Source organism: Pollicipes pollicipes, unplaced genomic scaffold (assembly GCF_011947565.3).
Source record: "Pollicipes pollicipes isolate AB1234 unplaced genomic scaffold, Ppol_2.1 Scaffold_6052;HRSCAF=7182_pilon_pilon_pilon, whole genome shotgun sequence".
In the NCBI taxonomy this organism is placed as follows: domain Eukaryota; kingdom Metazoa; phylum Arthropoda; class Thecostraca; order Pollicipedomorpha; family Pollicipedidae; genus Pollicipes; species Pollicipes pollicipes.
This window is the reverse complement of record NW_023596805.1, coordinates 15,300,498-15,308,739: the sequence shown is the minus strand read 5'-3', so window position 1 is coordinate 15,308,739 and position 8,242 is coordinate 15,300,498.

Below are 8,242 nucleotides of genomic sequence, written 5' to 3'. Positions count from 1 at the left end.
ATGGATGTATTAGTTTAGTTTTGCTGGTATTGAATCATTTCTTTCAAACAATTACTTGCATAAGCATGCCGAAGGCTACACGGTCGCGCAGAAAGCATTTTGTGATAGGCCACCTGGCTCCACTGTCCCATCACCAATTGCCGACTACAGGAGAGCCTTCAGCTACATCAGGTGGCTGAGCGAATCGAAGAAGAATCTCACTAATACCATGTTCAAGACCGCGACGGTAGCAATCAGGGAAATGTAGACCAACCAAGCGATCCCTGTTTCTGATCTAGTATACATGACAAAGTTAATCGAGAGGGATTGATGTCAACCCAACAGAGCTATCAGCAAAAAACAACGAAAGAGAGTGACACAGCAACGCCGCCACCGCGAAATTAAACAAGCTTATCGGTGTCGCGAAATGCAAGTGCAAGCTTTAGTGCAGTTTTCCATGCCCAGTTGCCTGCACAGTGTATCAGAAAGAGGCTGCCATGAAGGACTAATGCAGGCACCGGAAGCTTATCCTGGGGTCATATGACCGGGATACGATTGTGACTAGGGAGGCTCGCGAGTTGCGGAGGATGGCCAGACAACTCCAGGGGCGTCGTGGCTCGACCACCAGTGAGGTGGCGTCTGCTGCTGAACCTGAGTCGCCTTCCCCGCCGGCTGCTGAGCCGGCACCGCCTGCTGAGCCAGCGCTGGCTGCTAGTGCTGACCCCGAGCCTGCTCCGGGACCAAGTGGTCTTAGCGCTGGCGAATCAGCCGAGAGAACGGAATCTCACGCGGTTCCGTACATGGCAGAAGGTCGCAACGACACCGGTTGTTCGTTCCGGTTGAGATCCCTGCCACTGTAGATTATGGCGTTAACGATCTGGCTAACATCACTCTGGCGGTTGACAGCTACGGTGGCTCGAACCGGGCCGCTGCTGCTATCACCAACGTCTCTCAGCAAGACAGCAGAGACTACTTAGAGACTACTAGACTGCTACAAGTAGGGGCTACTTGAAATCAAATATCGTAGATCCTAAGAAGATCTGCTGCGCAAGAGACAGAGCGAGAAAGGAGACGGCTCGTTAAAATTTTGAAGCAATCCATGAGTCAGGTTTGGCCATCCTCTACTCCGACGGTCGTGAAGACAGAAAGCACATGAGCCACACGGAGCCAGACGAATGCCGTCGAAAAACACGCGGTTGTCATCACTGAGCCAGGCAGCCGCCACGTGACTCATTTTACGTCCGAGTTCGGCCGCGCCCTGCACTTGTTCAACGAGCTACACTCCGTGAGCCCGCAGTGCGACAATCACATCAATGTTCTCGGCTGCGATGGCACGGCCGTCAACACCGAAACGATAGGCGACGTGTTCCGACTGTTTGAGCTGGCCACCGAGTCACCCGCACGCTGGTTCATCTGCCAGCTGCACGGCAACGAGCTGAACCTTCCGCATCTGCTGCGCTGAGCCTGGATGGCATGACCACGGGATCGATTTTTTTTACCCATCGGCAAGACCTGCGTGTGAGAGGCCTGGGAGAGGGACGTTCGGGCATTCAAGCATAGGTCGGGGCAAGTGCTAAATCTGCCGGTCGACCTGATTGAGCATCACTGAGCACCAACCAACAGCTGCTGCGCCTTCTGGTTTCCGGCGTTCAAAACGGCTCTGTCTGAAATGTAGCTGCCCAGCGGCGAATAGGACCATCGAACTATGTCAGGTGAGTATGAAAAAGTATTATCTTTAAATTTATAACAAAGAGTGTTTAAAGTTCATCAAGTATCAATTGGTATTTCGTGTGCTCACTGTTCAGTATTTATTTATTATCATACCCAGTGCCGTGTTATGTCGTATCATTTGCTGGTTGGTTCATGCCTACTGGCATATTTGTTGATATTCATTCGGGGACATGAAAGAACTCCGGATGTCGGCATAATTGCATACACTAAATGGACACCGTAATTTTTGCATGATCTATTGCTCAGTTCTTATCGAATTGTTCTTATATATTCGCCTTCGTTTTCAGATGGTGGACACTGGCCGCTCGCCTGCTCCTAGTTCGCATCTCTACCGAGACCTCCAGCAGCGCTCTCAAGGACGTCGTCCAGCGCGTGGTCGGCCACTATGTGCCGGTATGGTCCACCATCCGGCAAAGCAGCGGCCGCGAATTTGGTTTACGCAGCTTGTTCCGGAGCACCGCGCTACTCCGCGACCTGCTGCAGCACACATAGTCATCCAGCGTAGCGGGTACTGGGTCCGTCCGGAACAACTGCTGCTGGAATTTGTGCGGGATGAGAACCGCATGGTCCGCGAACAGGTGGTTCCGATCGTCGCGCCGCTCGTGAGAACCAAACCGAAGGTCTTCTTCAGGCCAGGGTCTTCGCCATCTCAGCGGTAAAACTCGAGGCCGTGAGGTACACCGAACTGATTCCCTGCTACGGACCAATCACACACCCTCTACTGCGAGACCTCAGCGACTGCGAGCTACGGAACACAGTGCAGGCACCGCTGACCATCTTGCCTATCCGGTTCACACTAGGAGTGCGACGCAGCGCCGCACTGCCGAGGACGTCTGGGGCTGGAACTAGAGTTTCGGCAATATGTGGAGCCCAGCTGCAACGGTATTTCTGCTACCGTGTAATCTCTGCCAACACGCGTTTTGGGTTTCCAGTCTGTGAGTAGTTGCTGTTTGGGCCGGCGCATCGAATACACAGGCTCGGCAGAGCAAGATGTGCATGAGGTCACCCTACCGCCCCCCCCCCCCCCTCTATGTTCGTGGTACAGGTTGCAGAACTTGCTGTATGTATCAAGTTGTACACCAGACAATATATTCTGAGTCATATGCCATGCATAGTTTGGTTTGCATCACGTGAGTTGTCTTAGAGAAGTGAAAGTCTAGAGCAACACTAGCCAGCATACGCGTACAACGAGTTCATACTCCACACCACATAAACTTTCCGCCAAATGGCAATCAATCGGGCAATGTCTGATCCGCATGTTAGACCTTAAACCGGGGCATTCTCGTACGACGGCTTAAGGAGCGCTCGGTAGCATCATTTCTGGACGCAAAGGTATTTTGCGTCGCTTGCCGACCACGGTTTGGTGTTACCTGCGGCGGCGGACGCCGCCCAGCATGGGATGACTGCAACGCCGGGCGCTGGTTTACGGCGGTATTTCGATCGACTGGCGCCTCACGAATGTAAGTTTTCGGGAAAAGTTTTTGTTATGCTGTGTACTTTTGGACTCCTGCGCCAAAGAATTTCTTTTTATCACTTGGTTTTGTTACTGATGACACACACTGCTGCCTAGTGTTTGCAGCAACGTTAAGACATAAAAAAGATACTAAGTACAATTATTTCAGGTCCAAAAAACGCTGTCAACGCTTAATAACAGCACTACACTTCTTCCCGGCAGTCATGACCGCCGTCGTCATGACAACGGCCGTGTAGCCATCTACTGGTGTTTGTGAATTGCCCAGCGGGCAAAGGGCCTGCTACCGAGAAGTCGGTTTGTTGAAATTTGGGCCGGTGCGTCACATGGACCATGTGATGCTCCCACTTCCAGAGCTAAAGTGCACCTCGAACACTGTGGTTAACACCAAACATGAGAAATACAAGCCAAGGCGTAAAGTTTCGTTAAATTAGCGGGGCAACGGCTTCATGTTCGCTGTTTTGTCTCAGCAGAGTGTTTCAAGCTTCATGTTCGCTGTTTTGTCTCAGCAGTGTTTCAAGCTTCATGTTCGCTGTTTCGTCTGAACAGAGTGTTTCAAACTTTTCAAACCTCATGTTCGCTGTTTTGTCTCAGAAGAGTGTTTCAATCTTCATGCTCGCTGTTTGCCAGCAGAGGGTTTCAAGCTTCATGTTTGCTGTTTTGTATCAGAAGAGTGTTTCAGGCTTCATGTTCGCTGTTTTGTCTCATGATAGCATTTCAAGCTTCATGTTCGCTGTTTTGTCTCAGCAGGGCGCTTCAAGATTCATGTTTGCTGTTTCGTCTCAGCAGACTGCTTCAAGCCTTCGTAGCATTTATTACAAGATTTTATCTCATTCGTGTGTTGCAGACATCACGAAACACACACGTTGGAAAAGAAAAGCAAATGCTATGTTTTACATTCACAGTGGTGAGCCGGCAGTCAACTGAGATATCTCCCGCGGGGGTCAGCTACTACAAATCAACATTATGAAAAGGTGAAAAAGTTTAAAAAAACAACTAAAAAAGCTCTGTGAAAAACAATTTAGAAGAGTTTCGAGAAGACTGGTATTACTGATCAAGTCCTACGCGTCTGATGTAACAATAAGCGAAAGTACAAACAGGTCGGGTTCTCCCTTTGCGCAGCGCAACGTACCACAAACGTAAAGCGTATCACGTTATATTCCGTAAAAATAAGAGACCAATCTGTCATGCGTCAGCCACGTCTCTCCCAAACACAGACCAGTGGGCTTGCGGCCAGACAGACTGTCCATGGATGACGTCATGGGCCTAACGCCCAGCTGGCTAGTTGTGGGTGGGCGGTTTGTGCTATTGGCGGCGCAGTGGGCGCCGACTGCTTTGAAAGCATGCCATGTCATGAATGTGTTGCGGACTGTTACACTGGATAAAATGCGAAGTCTGCGAATACAGCCGCGAAGTTCCATGGTTTCGACGCGTTGTTCATAGAGAGGATTTCCTCTTCATCGTGTGTGCCTACGTTAGAGCTGAATTATGAGCACTACAATTTCTGAATGTGATGTCCTCTTTCGCATATGCTACGCTTCTGACCTGCGTTATCACATAAATTTATAACATCTTTAGCGCCAAGGTCTCCATTACTATAAGTCTCAGCAATGCAATGGGTATGCAAGCGTGTTACACTGTTTCATATTACATGAACGAAGCGTGATGCCCACGCGTTCGTGATGCGTAGCATTCTGGGTTGCCTGAATTTTGATTAAGTACGCCCACTATGGCAGCCCTTGCGGCACTAAGGGTGTTGGGAGGTTGCACGAAGCATTGAAAAATGTGTTACCTTTCCTCATTTTTTCGCTTTTGAATCGAAGTTTATTTTGTATTTTGCCTCACAATAATACATGACACACCTCTCCAATGTGTGCACATGCCAGATGTTTGCGGCTTTGGTGTCATACCAAACGTTGCCTGCCTCTACGCATACCAGGATGAATTGGCTGCTTTGGTTGCTTGGACTAGAGCCCTTTCGACCAGAAATGAAGCCATGGCATTCAGGGCTATTGGATGAAAGAAATTGGTTAACGGTAGAGCAGGCTTACATGCGCCTGGGGGGTGGGGGCAACCGCCGAGGATTAACCCGTGCATGTGCGCTGGATGCCCGGTCGGGGTCCCCCTTCCCACGGGGCTCTCGGCCCACTCGTGGCTGACGCCTGCAGCCTGCCCCGGACAAGCGGGGTATACCGGGGACGCAGGATGGGGCACCGCAGAGAATGAAGAGGGATGGATGACTGGCATGAATTGAGCATCAGCGAACATAAAACACTAAACAGAACGCCAAAGATGTTTCTTTTATTTTCTCCAACGAGTTCGGCGTCAGCAAAAGGCTTTACGCACTTGTTTCAACGTTTGTATTTCAACCAAAACGCTTTTTCATGTTTATTTGCGTCATCTGCGCCGTACGCAGGCGGCTGTCAGGTTATCGTTATGTTGTATAGTGAGACTGCACTGCGGAGCTCGAACTACGCCATCTAGCAGCCGTTCACTACCGTATCACCGTCGTCGCGCGCCGCCAGACGGTGCGCCAACATTCTTCACTGTCGTCTCGTCGGTCACCTCGATGGTGCGGGTTCGGTTCCACGATTCTCCAGAGGTAGAACTGACGCGTGCACTAGGGTTTTTCTTCAGGCCGTGAATGATGGACGACGCATCTTCGTTATTGAGGGCCTCGTCGGCTGTCACGGAGACGGGAGGTGCAGTGTTTTCTTGTTGCACGGAGACAGGAGATGCAGTGCTTTCTTGCTGCCCGGAGGCAGAGGACGATGTGTCTTTCGGGGGAACAGTGGAGCGGAGCGGCTGACCGGTCTCACCCCCCTCGGACGTCGGCGGGTCGGTGCTAACTCTCGGTACGTCAGGAGAAGCTGGAGGTCCGGCGCTGGCACTTGTGGGCGAGATGACGACGTTGGTGCGGCTGCGACGACTCTGCCGGGCGAGCCTGAGACGCCTGGATCTGTGGAGGCAGACTGAGTGGGAGCAGGAGATGTTTGTGCAGGATTAATGGGTGCTGGGGGAGGGGTGGTTGTCGTCGGATGGGCATTGGTTGCCGTTGGGGGAGGTAAGGTTGACTCAGGGGGAGGCTTGGTTGGTGCTGGGGAAGGTTTGATGGGCAATAAGGAAGGTTTGGTAGGCGATGGGGAAGGATCGGTTAGTGCTTGTGGGAGATTGGTTGGCGCTGGGGGAGAATCTGTTGGTGGTACGGGAAGATCGGTTGGTGTTGGGAGAACATTGGTTGTTATTGGGGGAGCACCTGTTGGCGCCGAAGCGGTTTCGCCTCTTATTGGTACTTGAGGAGGATCATGTTGGATTTGAGGAAGATCAGTGGGGGATGAGCTTGAGGTGGACAGGTTACGTGGGGTGAGCTGACCGTCTACTTCTGGTGGTACGTCTACCGTCACCGAGCCGTCCGTTGGCCGCTGTCACAGCCGGCGGGGGCTCAGTAGCTCTCAGGGAGAGCCTCGACAAGACGGTCACGCGCCGGCCCCGCCGGCCCCGCCGGCCCCGCCGGTCCGCTCTCTGTCGCAGACCCCTCGGCCAGCGGGCCCGCCGGTCGGGCCCCCTCCGCCGAGGCCTGGGCCCCGGCGAGGCCTCCCTCCGCCGAGGCCTGGGCCCCGGCGGCGCGACCATCTCCCGCGCCCGCCGACTCCGTGGCGGCTCCAGCTTCCGTGGTCGTATCTCTCAGCACGGTGACGCTGTGACCGGGGCCGGCGGCCTGACCCGCGGCCGCCGCCACGCCGTCGCCGGCCGCCGTCTGCACGTCCACAGAGCCCTGGCCGAGGCCGTCTCGGTTGACCTCTAACGCGTTCACCGCTGCAATGGCGTCACCGGCTGCAACAGAACGTCAGGTGTCAGCCTTCGTCCTCCTTGGGATCGCCCGGCACGTCACCGACGTTTGCTCGACGCAGTGTCCTTTCGCGGATTTGGGACGATGCGTTTATAACGTACCTGCTGACCGACGGCGTACCCTTGCGGTGGGCTAGCTGCATGTGTTGAGGGATAGACTGACCGTTTCTATAAATACATAAGTGCGTTGTCAGCAGTGTCAACTTGCGTCAGAAAAATCGGGAATGTGTGTGTCGACTTGCTATTGGAACACTTAGAATACAGGAGTGTTGAAAAGTGCGCTATGTGGCCTTACCAGAGCGTTGAGGCCTGCCGTCCGTCACAATCTCTCATCGGTGAATGAAAGTCTCTGCACTCAAGCAAACACCCACTGTATGCCCGTGCCATAATGTTCTTAGCGCGCTCTGTCTCAACCTCTTGCGTACAATCCACTTGATTTCAGCCCCTAGTCTACGTTGTCCCGCTGGCTGGTAGAAGCGGGATGTTCAGCTTGCACTTTTAAGACGCAGACCAGTAATGCGACTCGAGTCACACTCGAGTCACACTCGAGTCACACTCGAGTCGCATTCACCTTAAAATCTGCTTGCGCAGCATGAAAGTAACAGGTTCGACATTCTGTCAAAAGTTCGTCTTTTTTAGATGATTTGATCGACGATGCATTCCGTTAGAAGTGTAAATGATCTTGCAAAGTATTTAAAACTGAAAGCTTAACTTCTTTCTAGGAAAAAGGAGCCAGCGTCAGACCGCGGGAGACTTAATCTAATTCCAGCCGTCCTACGTTAATTTGCTGCAACCACAACACCACACTTCCCTCTGTAAATCGGAGCCGCATCGGTGGGCAGTGACAGTCAGAGTTGCGCGGGGAGCGGGGGCTCGACCACTCCCGTCAACCTGGGCGGGCGCTGAACGCGGCCGAGCGCGGCGGCGGCCGTCCGCTCACCGGTCGTCGTGGCCGCGCGCGTGATGACGCTCTCGCCGTTGACCGTGGACGAACCGTGACCGACGACGTGCGCCAACGAGCCTCGCGGACGAGTTGCGGTGGCCGCCACGTCGAGCCGGAGGGCGGGTGGCCGACGCCGCCGGAGTTGGCGCTGGAGGAGACGAAGGCGTCGGATGCGTTGGCAGCGAGACATTCGGCACATTCGGGAGGGAGAACGCGTGAAGCTGTGGGAACTGGTTCGGTTGCCGTGTGGCGAAAAGGGGCGTTCGCTG